The sequence below is a fragment of the Opisthocomus hoazin genome, chromosome 13 (genome assembly GCF_030867145.1).
Source record: "Opisthocomus hoazin isolate bOpiHoa1 chromosome 13, bOpiHoa1.hap1, whole genome shotgun sequence".
Taxonomy (NCBI): Eukaryota; Metazoa; Chordata; class Aves; order Opisthocomiformes; family Opisthocomidae; genus Opisthocomus; species Opisthocomus hoazin.
In genome coordinates this window covers 19,559,335-19,574,545 of record NC_134426.1, presented here as the reverse complement: position 1 = coordinate 19,574,545, position 15,211 = coordinate 19,559,335, and the positions used below count along the sequence as shown (strand labels likewise).

At 42.7% G+C, this 15,211-nt stretch overlaps 1 long non-coding RNA gene across 4 annotated transcripts; it reads right to left on the bottom strand.

Annotated features, from left to right (window-relative positions):
* Window positions 1-1,074: 1,074 nt before the first annotated feature.
* Window positions 1,075-15,211, bottom strand: LOC142362993 (uncharacterized). Of its 4 annotated transcripts, XR_012765423.1 has the most exons (4): window positions 10,913-11,194; window positions 7,683-7,804; window positions 6,777-6,912; window positions 1,075-4,155 (listed from the first exon to the last, which is right to left on the bottom strand). It is a non-coding gene; the product is annotated as an uncharacterized LOC142362993 (long non-coding RNA). The 4 variants fall into 4 exon arrangements; XR_012765426.1 differs by lacking the exons at window positions 7,683-7,804; window positions 10,913-11,194 and adding an exon at window positions 15,154-15,211; XR_012765424.1 differs by lacking the exon at window positions 7,683-7,804.

Sequence of the window (15,211 nt, the reverse complement as noted above, 5' to 3'; positions counted from 1 at the left end):
TTCGACCAGAAGTCGGGGGGAAGAGTTTCTGGTTCCAGCTGCGCAGCCGGTTCGCCCAACTGCAGCCCGAGGACTCTGCTCTGAGGCAGAGCTACGCAGCCGGGCCTGGGCTGCAGAGGCAGCCCTGGCCGAGTCTGATGGAGCGAGAGCTGGCATGGACGACCAACATAATCTAATAAACTCCTCTCTGTATTTAACAGACATTCAGCTACACAGCTTGCGGTTTTATGTATTTGAGTGGGATAACGCTTCTGATGCATTTATTTTTACTTGTATGTAATGCCTGCCTTTCCATGATCTGTTCTTCTGCACTTCAGAAACACAGCATTATTTTTCTCAGAAATTTTAGACAGCAGTAAATGTGAATAAACGTTTAAATTTTCTGAAACCAAGTAAAACATTCTTTAAAAGGTTCTCAACTCTAAAAATGAAATTATGCTTACAGTTCTGATTACATACATAAATAAATCTGTCATCAGCAAATGCAAAACAAATGATTATAGAGAATCTAGCTTAAACACAACCTGTCGTAGCAAATTTAATTAAAAACTGGTGTGTATCTAGATTATTTTCTACCTTCACTGGGATGTGTCTGATCAAAAAGGAAACCAACCAGGAAGACCAGGAATTTGTGGAAAGACTGTTATCTCCTTTCGGTGCTGTATTCAAATATATGTCTAACCCAGTTAAACCCAAATAAGCAGTCAAAAGGCTATGGCATGCTTTCCCAACAATTTCTCCTGTGACAGAACCTCACGTATGCGTTTCAGTGAAGCACTACAGTTACTGAGGTAGGCAGGCCAGACAGAAGTGTTAGCAATTGCTTTTCAACCTGTTTAAATACACTGCCATTACCTGCACTTAATGCTGGGTCTTCTGCCTTAACAAGGTGACATTAAAGCCTCAATTCTGAAAAGAACATAAATGTGTTTTAAGAAAATTATTAGTTCTGTGATCAAACTAAAGGCTGATGTTGGGGAAGAAGAGGCGATACCCACTAAAAAATGATAGCGTATAATGAAAATCAGGAGCAAAAAAACCCTTTTATTTCAAACAGAAATAAAAACACTGCTAAGATGAGCTTGAACAGAAATGCAGCATCTTCAGTTTGAAAGCTATATTAGGAAGCAGCGAAGCCCTACAATCAGTCAGTTTAAATATGCCATGGTTTGGACTATTTCCATCTTCATATCAAGTTCAGGAGTCGCATGGAGGAGTTCATCCTGCAGCCAGGGTCTGGAAATGCTCTGTACTGTTACACGTATCTTCTTTAATTGTTAACTTCATGTTCTGTAAATGGGTTTCTCGAAAAGTAAATGCCATCCTCGGAAAGGCCCTACGCGTCCTGCAAACAGCACTGTCAGGCGCAGGCAAAGGACAAACACTGCGCTGCTGCCCTGCAGTGCCGCTCCTTATTGAGGGTGGGAGCGATTTCAAATTTTTGTGCTAATTTAAAAATAAAACTACATCTCCCCAAATCATCATCATTATATTAGTTGTAGTATTTGCGTGGGGCCATTGAAGACATCGCTTTCTTGGTAGCTGCTGTAGGAATATGGTGTTTGCTTTCAGAGTACCTCGGCATGACCCCGAACCTCCCCCTCACCCCAACAAAATGCAGGCATTAAGTATATAAAGCCATTTTCCCAGCATTATTTAAAAAGACCTCGAACCTCTGTGCGGGGGTGACGAGAGAGTGAAAGAAGACATGTAAGATGTTTTATAAAGATATATTTTAACTTCTGAGGCACTCAGGAACCATGGTGATGAACGTGACACAAACTTAAATTGCTTAGATATGAGCTCTGATCCGTAGGGAACTATCCTAAGATTCATAAAGGCATCAGATGCTAAGAACTTCTAGTCAGTACCTATCGGGGCGTGATCTAACTGGTGACATACAGCTGAAATCCCTTGAGACAGATCTTCATTTAAATGTTGGCCACTGCTTTGACAGTGTAAAGTGACCTCAATGAAAATGAGGATCTCTGTGTAATCTTATGCCACTGGGAAGTTAAAAAACAGTCTCTCACCCAAACTGCCGAGCAACTGATGCCAAAACAAATTTACTTTACCCCCCCCATATTTCCTTTTTTCCCCATTCAGCCTTCTGACTGACTTTGCAGGAAGCTTATGGTGGCTCATACAGCATGGAGTTCAAGCTAGTAAACAGATCGCTATGTTTGTTTTGTGCATGCCAAGGGGAGCGCAAAACATTATTAATTGCAGAACTATACTGTCAGTAACAACTTTGATCTTACACTGGGTATCATTCTGTCACTGTCAGAATCTGTCACTGTTGTAGGAGATGTCTTGTATTATCTATCATGTTCTTGTTAGATTTGCTGCTCACAGATACAGTTTGAGAACACAGTTGCAATTTCAAGTCATTTTATGTTTCTTGGCTCTATACAACTAGTTCATAATTATACTCTAAATATTTTAAGAGATCCATTTTATGGCAACCTTAAAAGCATATTGTATAATTCTAAGAATTTTAATTCATATACTGACGTTTTGTTGCTGTCTATATAAAATTAAGTCACTTTTATTTTTCAGCTGCAGTAGCAGCAGTATCCAGGCACTGTCCTGCACTTCAGTAATGGAAATTTCCCAGCCTCAAAGCGCACTCTGTCTCAGTCAGCTGCAATAAAACAGAGTGATTTCAATATTGTTGTGTGCTTTACTAGTCCTCAGTTATCTCGAGCTTGTTTCTTTTGAAAACCAGCTACTTCTCATGAGCTTGCTTCATCTTGCCCAAGACTTAAAATCCAGTAAACAAGCTGTGGACGATAAGAGAATTGAACCACTAGATAAAGAGTTATTTTAGAGGACTGATAAAAACCCCCATACATAGAGTCAATATTTATACAGAATGTTACAGCGACTTTCGAGGATGTCACTGAAGTCCCAGTGTGTGACCATTGTAGTCTCATGCCGAAGCCTTATGCACTGGAAGGCTAGGAAGTTTTTACAAAAAGATTTAGCTAGTGTAGAATATCAGTCTCTTGATCACTGTATTTCCGATACCATTGATTGCTAGGAAAATACAAGAAAATACAAAAAAAGAGATAAGATTATTACAAAACGTCACAAGTCGAATGATTTACAAATACTTAAATACGCAGTCTGTTTCCCCCACTTATTCTCAGTTCAGCTGCAGACAGGACAAGTGATGCCTCCAACAGAGGCAGAAGTCAAAGAATGTAGAAACAGGATTATTAAGGGTTTACGTTGTCCAGATATTGCAGTAACTCCATCTTTAGTACTTCTTACAGCTAAAAGCTTAGGGAGCATTTGTGAATGAAGAGGTTGGCTGATGTGAGGGCAGAGGAGAAAGGATGATGGAGTGAATAAGAGAATATGGGGGGGAAGAGAATGTAAAATAAAAGTAAGCTGAACAGGTAGTGGGAATAAGCTGCAAGAATAAGAAGGTTGTAGTTGGAGGGGTGATATCCAGACCCCGCTGCATCTGGCTTTGTGCAAGAGAAGCACTTGGCAGGCACACAAGTCCCTTCATGGGGAGCCAGTTTGGAGAATGGCTCCAGACCTTCTAAGAAGAGCTTACCTGCACTTGCTTTCATGTGACGTTGCTGTCAGCTGGGGTGATGTTCATAGCTAAACATGTAGCTAATGATTTTGTGATAGCACAAGTATACTTCCTAGTTGTCTCCTGTTGTTATATTTAGTCTAAATGATGGGCAGTGGCTGAACAGAAATAAGTGATAGGGAACAGGATACTAATGGGATTCTGAGATTTTCACGTAAAAGTCACTAGGGTTCAAAATTCAGCCAAACATAGAATCATAGGTTGGAAAAGACCTCTAAGATCATCAAGTCCAACCGTCAACATTGATACACCGTCACATGACAAGTGTGTGGCAGCCTTTATGAGCAAGTTGGAGGCCATAGCGCAGTTATCCTGAATATAAGGTCCCACATACGAACTATCATACTCAGCTTTCCTGTCGCCAGTCTCGGCAGAGAACAAGACCTGCCTGGAAGCAGGACGGCCTTTTCTCCGTTGCTGGCCAGATCCAGCCTTGCTGGCACTGAGCGATGGAAGTGCCGAAGAGGCGCTGCCAGATTGACGGCTGAGACACTTCGAGCACCTGCAGGGAAATCTGCGTCTTTGCTCTCCAAGCTGCACCTGTGCTGTGGGAGGGAAGGAAAGTTATTGGTCTCTCCTCCTTGCACGTTGTTCAGTCCGCTGACCTGAGAGTCCAAAGAGTTCGTACGGCACTTTTTTAATAGATATTATATAAAATTACAGCCATCCGTTTCTACAGTCCAAAATTGATGAATCATCACTCATTTTTAAAACAACCATTTCTTTTGCAGTTTTGCATATCTGTAGTAGATAAGAGCTGTGCAGATGAGAGAGATTTCCTGAAGGAAGTGGTGTCACAGTATTTTGAAAAAAAGAGCCAAGCTGTTGGAATCCGTGTTGCGTTACAGGGGCAACGCAATACCTCTGAGCGCTTCCTGTTTATCACAAGATACAGTTTTCACCACATCATAAAACTTTCAAACATTTCTTAATAAACACTCCTAGAGAAAAAATAATATCCAAATATACAACCCCCTGTGGCATCTGTCATTGTAAACAAAAGAAGGTTTTCATTATCTGTATCAGGGGACTATTTGTGTGAGAGAAGCAGATTTTGACGGCTCCATCCACCTCCTGCTGAAGTCCGTGTTGCATCTCTCATTAGGTCATTGGACCCCTGGCATATGATTTTTCTTATATATAAATATCAAGATGTTTGAATGAGCAAATATAATTTTTACTATAAGCATTTGTCATTTTTGTGAACAATGTGGGTATACAGAGAACAAACATCTGCAGAGTTACAGCATGGAGCCTTATATGAAAATGGCAAAAGTAATATTTTCTCCTAACAACAATAATCTGCAAGTGCTGAGGTACCTAATCAAATATACAAATTGTGCAGATGTTCAGAGCAGTGCTGTCTTGCTGTGTGGCCTTTCTCACTTGACAGCTTTGTTGTCTCAATTAATTCTTCTGGATAAATTAACCTAGCCTGAAAACTTAGATCTGGGGAGCAGAAGGGTGCAGACTTTTCAACACTAGCAACCTTGATGGCGCAATTTGCACCCCCAGCAGATAAGATCTCTGGCAAGGAAATGCAAATTATTGAGACTGGTTCAGGATGTTCTTGTGATCATGGCTAGGACTTAGTCTGCAGCTAACAGGCACACAGGGTGTAGGTCAGGGAGGAAATGCAAGGTTTCTGCCAATTCTATGGGGAATAAGCATTTTGATAGGTAGCTATACAACAATGCAAAGGCAGACCTTGTGTCTCATACAGGTTCGCCACTGAAGGAGGCTTGCTGAGTTCAGAGCAAACTAGAAGGCTGATCTGTTAGTTCAAGCTTTCTGGGACAAAGGGGAAGATCTGAACTGCAGTTTTTTCCTGCTGCACGGAAACTCAAGATGGGTAACAACTGTATACAATTCTTACTTCTTTACATGGCTATAACATTTTAAACTCTGCCACATAGACTGTTATCAGTTAAACCAGGGGAAAGACTGAACTTCAGAAAGATGTTCCCTCTGGCCACCAGCGCTAGACCTAGCTAAACTGAATTAATAATTAAGACGTGTAGCTTTTTGGATTCTGAAAGTTTTAACAAGGGGGAAATTATCTGGCTCACATTATCGTTGTCTTACCTGACATATGGCGGTTATTACTCCAGATACGCAGAGCCTAATCGTAAGAGATGCCTTTTATAACTGCAATACATCCATTGTAATCAAGCACTACACTTATCTTACTGCATTACCAAGTCTCTGGGTTTTGTACAAGTGACACAAAATTGTTGTGAGGCTCTATCAGCATCCGGCATCTCAACTAACTTTTCAATATGATGCCTCATTTCCCACTGATGTTAACAGAGCCAGACTGAATCCCTGGTCTGGAAATCGTGAGAGAAAGACCATCAGCAATTAAAAGTAATTTGGACTATTACAATAAAGGCTGCTTTTAAAAAAATAAATAAATAAATAAAGAGTGAGAGAACACTGTTCTTTTTGAAGAATATGGCAAAATATCTGTAGGATGATGCTCTGCATCCAACTTTACAGGTACCATTAATGGCAGTAGGGTAAGATTAGGTGATTGTGCTCTGCCAAGCAGTAAGTGCGGGAGAGCAGAGAGCAGATGTCCAGCCACTTAGGCCTATGCCTTGCGCACCAGACCGTGCGATGGAAATGCGTGCGGATGTTTAATTGTTATTCAACTACAAGTTGCCTGGATTTATGAGTCTGGGAAGCGCATATGCTGCGGTGAGAAATGAGTGTTTATTAGCACAATAGCTGTGCCGGCCTTTGCTGCAGAGGCAAAGTACCCCCATCTATAGAAAATGGATTAAAAGGGGGCAGCGTACCACTCTCACGTCCTATTTACCTTTGTCAAGTGCAGCTGGATAAATGCCAATATACGGATACATTTCCATCATGAACTCTGAACAGCTTTTACTGCTGCTTGTCACAGATAATGAAAATGCAGCAGCTGTCCTCTTATCAAATCCCAATTTGGAGAAATGTACACCTAAATAAGGGACACAAACAGGACTTCTCCTTCAGGGACAGCTACATGGATACACAAGAATAAACCCTTTCAGAGCGACATTAGGAAGATGGGACCATTGCCCTGTATTCAGGCATTTTTCTGGTGCTTGTTGCAGCGACCTTCTGTGGTTGCTCTGAACGCGTCCTTTTTCCTCCTTTGTTCCTCTTCCACTACTCTTACCATGACAACATCCTCCTGGGCTCCTGCAGTCCCATTCGTTCCTTTCTCTGCCATGTGGATCGCCTCCCTTCACCTGTCCAGTCAGCCTCCCTGAGCAGGCTGTGTTCATCCTGTGCCCTTTGGACGGAAGCATCACCTAGGAGGTGAAGCGGGAGGTTAGGTGTAGAATAGCAGCAAGGCATCCCCCAGCAGACCCCAAATCTGTAGCAAAAATCGGACATCTGTACTTTTCTCATTGCAGTTCCAGTCTCCATTCTCACAGTGTCCAACTCTCCACCTTTCCTGGGCTGGTATGTTTTTTTCTGAATTCATTTTCTTACAGTTTATTGAGCTGCATGAGCTCATCAGAGGGCCTGGCAAGCACCAGACCTGTACAAAGAAAGCAGCAGGGCTGGGAGCAGAAGTGTCCTTTTTGATACCAGCAGTCCATTAGATTTGGCTCAGTTGCTGTGGGTTATCACTCCCTAAGTCTAGTTTCATCTGTGAAACAGGGTGGCTTCACTAGACTGCTGAGCAGCCTTCAGACACTCCTTTTGCCTTTGCCATCCTTTACTGCGCATTTATCTGTTCTGCAAAAATGAAGGAAAAGAATAATCATGAGGGCAGTTTTACAGCGACTTCCTTACCACCTCCTTTCTGCTCATCTTCTTCCTCTCCTGTTCTTGCCATTTACCCCACCCTACATCTTGCTGCTGTGATTCTCCATGCTGCTAGTGACCTGTCCTACCATCTCACAAGCAGCTGTTGACCTCTAGAAATGCAGTCCTCGTCCAGGATCTTTTTTCCTTGCAAACCCACTGCACAAGCAAGACCGACAAACACAGGCCTCCTTTCTCAGGACAAGTGTTCAAAAAAAAAAAAAAAAAAAAAGGATTACACAACCTAGAAGACATGCGCGTTACTCACCAAAATAATCATGAGTATCCTATTTCTGCAGCCCTGCCTCTCCGTGCTTGTTTCTTTCCAGTATCGTACCAACGTACTGAAGCCAGCACCCAGTAACAACTGCGTGCGTATAAACCTAAAGCCTGCAACGGAGGGGAATTTTTTGTACAGCTACAGTAATGATCACAGGCAGTCCTACTGTGAAGGACAGAAGTATCTTGCTGTGTTTGTTTTGTGAAGTGGTCTGATCATTATGCCGTTAAATTAATAAAAATAACAAGATAGAAGCTTTCCAAATGGAATCCATTGCTAACTGTTGTTCACTGCTCTATTCTTATTCCACATACATCAGGAAGTGCGCATTATCTGCTAAATCAAGACATAAGAAACAAATAAATGCCTTTATATTGTAAGAAAAAAAAAAACTTTCTAGAAATACTGTAGAAACAGTCACATCCTCTATTTCTGTCTTTTGTAAAAGGCAGGCTGTGCCTTATTATCATCAAGGAGAAAGTAAACAAACGTAATTTAATCAGTTCTGTCTTTCATTGATTTGCATCAGCAAGAATAAAAGACAAAGGCAGAATGGAAAACAGCAGCTTTGTGTGAAAAGTTTGAATGCACAAAATCGTTCTTTCTCCAGCTGTCAAACATTAAAAAACACTATGCATACCAGTAATTATAAAAGCGTCAAACAGTTGACCACAATGGGAATCACAATGCTCCATTTAAAGCTCTAAAGCCAAGCAGAAAATCTTCAAGCCATTTGTTAAACAGAACTAAATGCTAAGATATTTCAAGAAGTGTCAGAAGATGCTTTCATCCAGTCTAGTCGGTCAGATCAGTATCTCCGTGCTCGTCCGGGCCGGTCTCGGAGCTGACACCGAACCAGCAGCAGCAGCAGCTGCGCGTGCCATTTGCTTTCCTGAGGCTGGGGCACCTCTCAGTAAACCAGAGATGGTTAACATCCTTGCCAGCGATCAGGCCTTCGTTCCATGTGGTGCAGGGATATAATCAGTGAGTTTGTATTTACATATGTAATTATGTATTAGCTGGACAACCTAAGCTATGTGTTCAGCTGACAGGCGATGTTGTGATAAGGAATTTCAGCAGACAGGATATTTATAGACCCTTTATCTCTATGTACAATCAGAACTAAAATGTCAAACAATACCCCGAATGAAGGGTTGTTTCAGTTCAACTTTTCTCCATTGTTGCTTTCCCCTTTTTTTTCCCCTCCCTCTGTCTGGTTACTGCCTAAAACTTGGCAGTGAGGGGAAAAAAAGGGAATGTGACTCACGCTGACAACTTCATTTGCTGCAAGAGACCTCAGTAATTGCTCTAACCCACTTACAGGAAAGCTACCCCTCCTCTTTCTCTCTTCCTCCACCCTCAGACGGACAGAGGCCATATTTGTAACAGGAGCAGCCTGGCTGATCTCAGAGGTCATGCTATCGCTCATGGAGTAGCCAGGCCTCTTTCTTTTCGCTTTTCTTCTTCTGGATTCAAGTTAACCCCTCACAAGGGCTTCAAGCAGCTTCAGTTTAAGGGGCAGCTTCCTGCCAGGGATTTCTCATGAACCTAATAACCAGGGTTTGCAAAGGACCTGCAGCTCAAAGGCGGCAGGGCTGAAGGGCTGCTCCAGCCACATGCACCAGCCTGGCAGCCAGCACCGCAGCTCCGGGGTAAAGCTACCCCGCAGCCAAACAGTCGTCCCTTTTCCTTTTCTTGTGGGATGGGGGGCAGGGGACGGTAAATAGGAACAGGAGAAGAGTCAGCACAGATGCCTATGCAGCACTCTACCAAAATATATTTTCATTTTTAATTACATAATCAACATAATGAGAGTGGCATTCGTAGTGAGGGGGCAGAACAGATGGCAAAGACTTAGTTTTCAGCAAGACATTAATTAACAACAACTCTGGTTTCTGCTAGAAAAGGGGGTTTGTTCTGCTGTAGCAGGGTTAAGACAGGTGCTTACTACACAGGACAAAACTCAGTGTCCAAACACAGAATTGCGATCTTTTTTTTTTGTTCTTCTCCCTACATCCCTGCTGAAATTCCCAGGATACTCTCTAATCACCGCAACATCCTGCAAAGCCTTATTAAAAGCCAGCATAAATTTGGGTCCTAGCAGTACTTTGGGATTCTCCTTGCAAACACTTTTGTATGCTCTGTGGAGATATAAACACAGCGAGGAAAGGGATTGTGCAACTTAAACTGCAGGTGTGGCTTCTGGAATATAGAGCAGCTTCACAGAGATATGGTTAAAGTTAAAGCTTTCTTAGATGCTCTGCATGAAGTTCTCTCTCCTCTGCTCCACACACTTGGACTTAACATCTTCAACACACTGATGCAGCTGAGTTGGAAAGAGCTATCCCAAGGCAAACTGAAGCAGAAAGTAGCTATGAAAGATATTTATTAAAACCACAGGCAGAGAATACGTCACCCAGACACAATGAATAGGGGAACAGCACGTGCAGCCGAAAAGTCTGGCCTCTATTTTTCGTCTGATAAGCTGGCTGGCCAGCCAGGCACACCGAACAGCCCTCAAACCCCAGCTCTTCCCTCCCTGTGCTGCCAGGTGAGGTGAGATTGCTTTTCGCTGCTGTGCATTCACCAGCAGCAGCTCTCCAGTCCCACGCCCCAGTCCTGCAGGGGCCTGTGGGCCACATTCCGCCGGGGATTACAGCCATCCCCAGCAGCAGAGAGGGAAGAGATGCGGGCCAAGAGGGATGGGCAACAGAGGGGAGGGAGAGGAAGGAGCCATGCTGCAGAGAACATCAAGATGAACACAGGCAGGACAGTGCTGCAGGAGAGGGAGAGGGGAAGCAGTCACATACTGTGACAATATGATATAAAATAGAGCAAGAGGGCATCTAGATTCATCCGCTGCGGAGTTTGGAAATGAACCCATTATTCCCACATCTCACCACTCATCCCTGTGCTGCCAGCAAATACCTAACAGCTGACAAGAAACATCTCTGCCCATTCTAGTGACATGCACGTCTAGAAAGGATGCTTCTCCATTACTCCCACTTACTCTGTGCAGGCAGTAGGTGGCTGTGGGTCTGTGCTGTAAGCTGGAAATCATGCCCCTACCCATTACCCAGGGGGAGTGAATGATATGGTAACAGATGATTTTTCATTTTCTTTCAGTGTGTGTAGAAAACATAGTTGGGATGAGTTAAAAAACACATTAAAAGAATACTGCAGTTATGAAGTCCAGCACTAAAAAAATTAGTATATACCTGAACGAAGAATGTCTGTTCCGCCTTTCAGCAGCTACTTGAATTCACAATCCCAGGTCAGGCTCCCGTGCCACGTAGCTCTCAGCCAGAAGGAAGTGCATCGTGCCTTCATTATACTGAGCATAACTAACCTGCAGAACTGCACACAGCTCAGGGCTCCATCAGTTCACCTTGCGTTAATCCAGAAATGGGCCACAGAGAGCAACTCAGTAACTTGCATACATCAGATGGCAGAGATTTGTCACAGGATGATTTTTGGGAGAAGTGCCAGATATCACCAAAACTGTGCTTAGGAGGTGCAAAGTAGAGGAATGAAAAGAACAGGAAAAAAATATATTCTGTTTAGCCTGTCCTCCTTTCACAGGGCTTGAGGGAGAGGTGAGAATCAACAGAACTGCATTTATACTTACAGCTACTTTACTGGGAGGAGAGAATGGCAACTAAAACCCTTTGCAGATATTACCTTTAAAAAAAAATAAAATCAACCCAACAAGAAGTTAACTCTTCAAGCAAAAACAAAGAAAAGCAACCAACAGATGCACAGACAAGCACTGACTTCAGTAGAGCTGCAAGGCTGAATTTGGCTTGAATTCTGTGAAGTACTTTCAAAGCAGGAACATACTGCATACAAATGAGCATTAAATAATTTGCATCATTAAGAGAGCTCCGAGTAGCTCATCTGGACTTTGAAAGAAGCTAAAGCAAATGCACATTGTTTTAATACCATTAGGGACAGTCATTAACTAGCATTAAGACATCTACAGTATCGACACTTAGTGCTGTAACAAGAGACTCATCCTCCTTTCCAGATTATTTTCCTTATTGATTTGTAGAATTTCTTATACACAAGCTTTACAGCGCCACAGAGCTCAGCAATTCATGTAGGAGTATCCATTAAAGAACTATATAATTACTTCTTTTTTATATCGCATGTTTTAATTTTGGTTTTTGGAAACGTAGTCCGGTTTGTTTGGTGTAGATACCATAGACAATTTAAATACCAATGTATATCAAGGAAACAAAAACACAAACAGGCAAGTGAATTTATCCAGGATGACACAGAAGGATGCAGTGTAACAGAAATAGACTTAGAGGGTCTGGATGCCCAGTTACCTGGTTTAACCATTTCACTTGATCAGCTCTAAGCCCAGCTGCTGGCTTAGGATAAACTATGGCCTCATACCATATCTCACATGCTGGAAAACACATTGCAGAAGTAGCAGGGACAGTACAGAACAGGGCAGGTGAAGAAAGCAAGTTGTGCAAAGAAACAAAGGTACAATGTAGATTAACATGGTTGAAGGTATTCAACTGCCAGAGCGGCAGGAGCTGGGGAGTGATGGAGTACAGAGAGCTAAATATGTGCAGCAGAGTGCATAGGGGGAGGCAGGGGCAGACAACAGCCCACAGGCAGTTGAAGGGGAGCTGGAAGGAATCTTTAATGAAGGCAGAAATCATTCTGGGTGACTCAGAATATTGGTATTCACAAAGAGAATTGAGAACAGGCAAAAATAAATAAAGCTGAAAGCAAAACCCAAAGGCCAAATCCCTCTCAATAGCCAGAACACTGATATAATCTGAGCAACCAAACAACAGGTCCTTGTGAAAACCTCTCTCCGGCTTCTTCCTGCACACCAGCCACTCTCCCCGGCTGGTGGGGGCTGCAAGCAGCTCCCACTGCCCAAGCCCGAGAGCTTTGCAGGCAGCTGCTGTACTGACACCATTTTTCTCGCAAAACACAGCCCCAGTGGTCTCCCCTCCACACCCCCAGCCCTCGGCTTCCCCATGACATCTCAACTAGCGCATTGTGTAACTTCACAAACTTCCCTTGAGCCCCGAGCAGCTCAGCTGGGCTTTCATTAGCTGCCAGCTTGTGTACATGTCACAGGCACACACATCGGTCGCTGACAGACTCCAAGTTGCAGTCGTTTTATTCAGGAGTGGATTTATGCTAGCCGACTTCCAGCTCCTGCTGCCATCAGCCCAAAATGCACGCAGGCAGCATTTGACTAAAAACGCAAGTTCTACAAGTTTTATAGTGCCGACTGAAAATCAGATCAGTTTCCATTTTTCATATAAGTGTGATGGGTTTTTGCCTTTCTTTTTTAAATTTTTCATTAAGGAGTAGTCAAAGAAGTTACAGCTATATATATTGGAACTGAGATCAGTAAGAGTGAAGAGGAAAGAATTCCTGACAGTGAGATCTGTTAGTCAATGGAGCAGTCTCCCTAAGGAGGCAATGGGAACACAAGAAGTGCTTTCGCAGAGCCAGTATTAAGTGGTCCAAGAGATGCAGCCAAGTCCTAGAGGATTGCTTGAGACACACGGCCTTCAGCAGCACAGGACGCCTGCCATTAGCCTGCTAATGTACATCCTGGCTTGGCTGATTGCTCTTTGGGAATAGCTCATCAACTTAAAATTTCATTAACAAGAAAATATTATTGGACAATTTTTCTAATGGTAGGGGCAGCCTTTGCAACATAACTTCCCATTACAAAAAGGTGATTATTAGTAGGGGGAAGAAATGAACAGTTTTCATTAGTATTTGTATTAGGATTTATTAATTAACCTTTCCTTAAACTACTTCAAAGTAAAAAATACTAGATTGCTTGGATCCCCTCTCCATCTCTTTTACCCTGCAGAAACCAGCCACTTTCCAATCTCTTGCAAGCATTACAAAATAAATAAAAAAACTACCAGTTACAGAGGGGCTTAAGACTGAGAATACAGATCCATAATTTCCTTACCTTAGAAAGCAGACGAAACCAAGATACAAATTGAGATGCTACAATTAAGGCAAAAGAAATAGCCTTGGAAGTATTTCTAGGAGGAAGAACATTGGGGGGGGGAGGGGGAACTGGATTACACTATTTTTGAAAGGATTTAATACCTGTCCAAAAACAAGCGCTTGAATTGCACTGTGTAGCAGGAACGTTGTTCTAATGCTTCAGCCGGTAACTTCCACACATGCTGTACTTCGACTTTAAATGGAATCCTAATACTGAATGTCTAGGGTTTGATGTTTACTTTAGTGTCCTCATCAATCACCAGTACAAGCAATCAGTTTTAGACCTGTAGTAAGAGGAAGGTCTGTCCATGTATGATTTGATATTTCTAACATCTTGAAGAGATATAAATCCGTTGAAGGGTGAGACAGACAGAGGGAGAGGATTACTTCTTGTTTTTTAAAAAGTGGACTCACCGATGCAACAAAGCCTGCCGACACTGCTGAACTTGGCCTTTGCCTCAACTGCAATGATTTGTTTCTTCAAAAAGACATGAGAGTTCAGGTGACTGATACGATAGAAAGGGGGGGAATTGGCAGAGCCATTTCAGCATCTAATTCATTCTTCCATCTCGAGTCCCTCGACAGCAGGGGTTCAACAGGAGCACTGCTAAAGCAGCTCTGCTCCAGGGAGTCTTTTGAGAGCCAGCACTGAGGACACTGTACCTTTAAAGACCAATGACATTTAGCCAGTTAAGTCTGTCAGGGAAAACTCTTGACATGCGTCCATGCTTCACCCCATACCAGTCATTCCAGCTGCGGGAACAGTTGTGTGGAATTAGCTGCATCAACAGAAAGCAATTGGGTGAAATATCTGATGTCAGTGGCCCAATTTGTGTTACCTGTGCCTGTCTGTAACCCAACAATTAGATCCATCGTTAGCAGCTTGGCTTAATTATAACTTAGAACTTCAAGCATAGACTTTGCACAAAATTTTAAATGACTGCAATTAATTACACTGAAAGCCTGAAATGTCTTCTGGTCCATTGTTAAATTTTTTTTTTCCTTTCCCCACACTGACACCAGAAGTTGGTTTCGTAAAGGAACTGGGCTGTAGAGTAAGAGAGAGGTATCTCCTATACACACAGAGAAATACTTTTTATGTCTTATAGAAACCGGACTTCAGATTTTTTTAATCTCAACTAAAACATGCAAAAAGGAGTATTATTCTAACCTGTTCTTGTTTAGTCCCACTTCTTTACATGAATGACTTCTTTCCCGCCTCCCATTTAAATAGCTTTTTGCACTCTCCCCAGATTACTGCTGGTGGCCATTGTCAGAGATCTGGTATTGGACAGCTGTACCCCAGTCTGAACCAACTACTTGAATTTTAACTAGTAAAAAGCAAAACGCAGAATTACTGCCAGAAACACTGCAACTTCTTAAAAAGTACGAGGAAGGAAGGAAGATACTATCATGCAAATAAACTTGTTGCAGTCAGCTTTCCAGCGCCTACCTGCAAGATGAAAATATTCCGGGAACGACACAGCACGCAAAGGGCTCTTGGAGCGGTC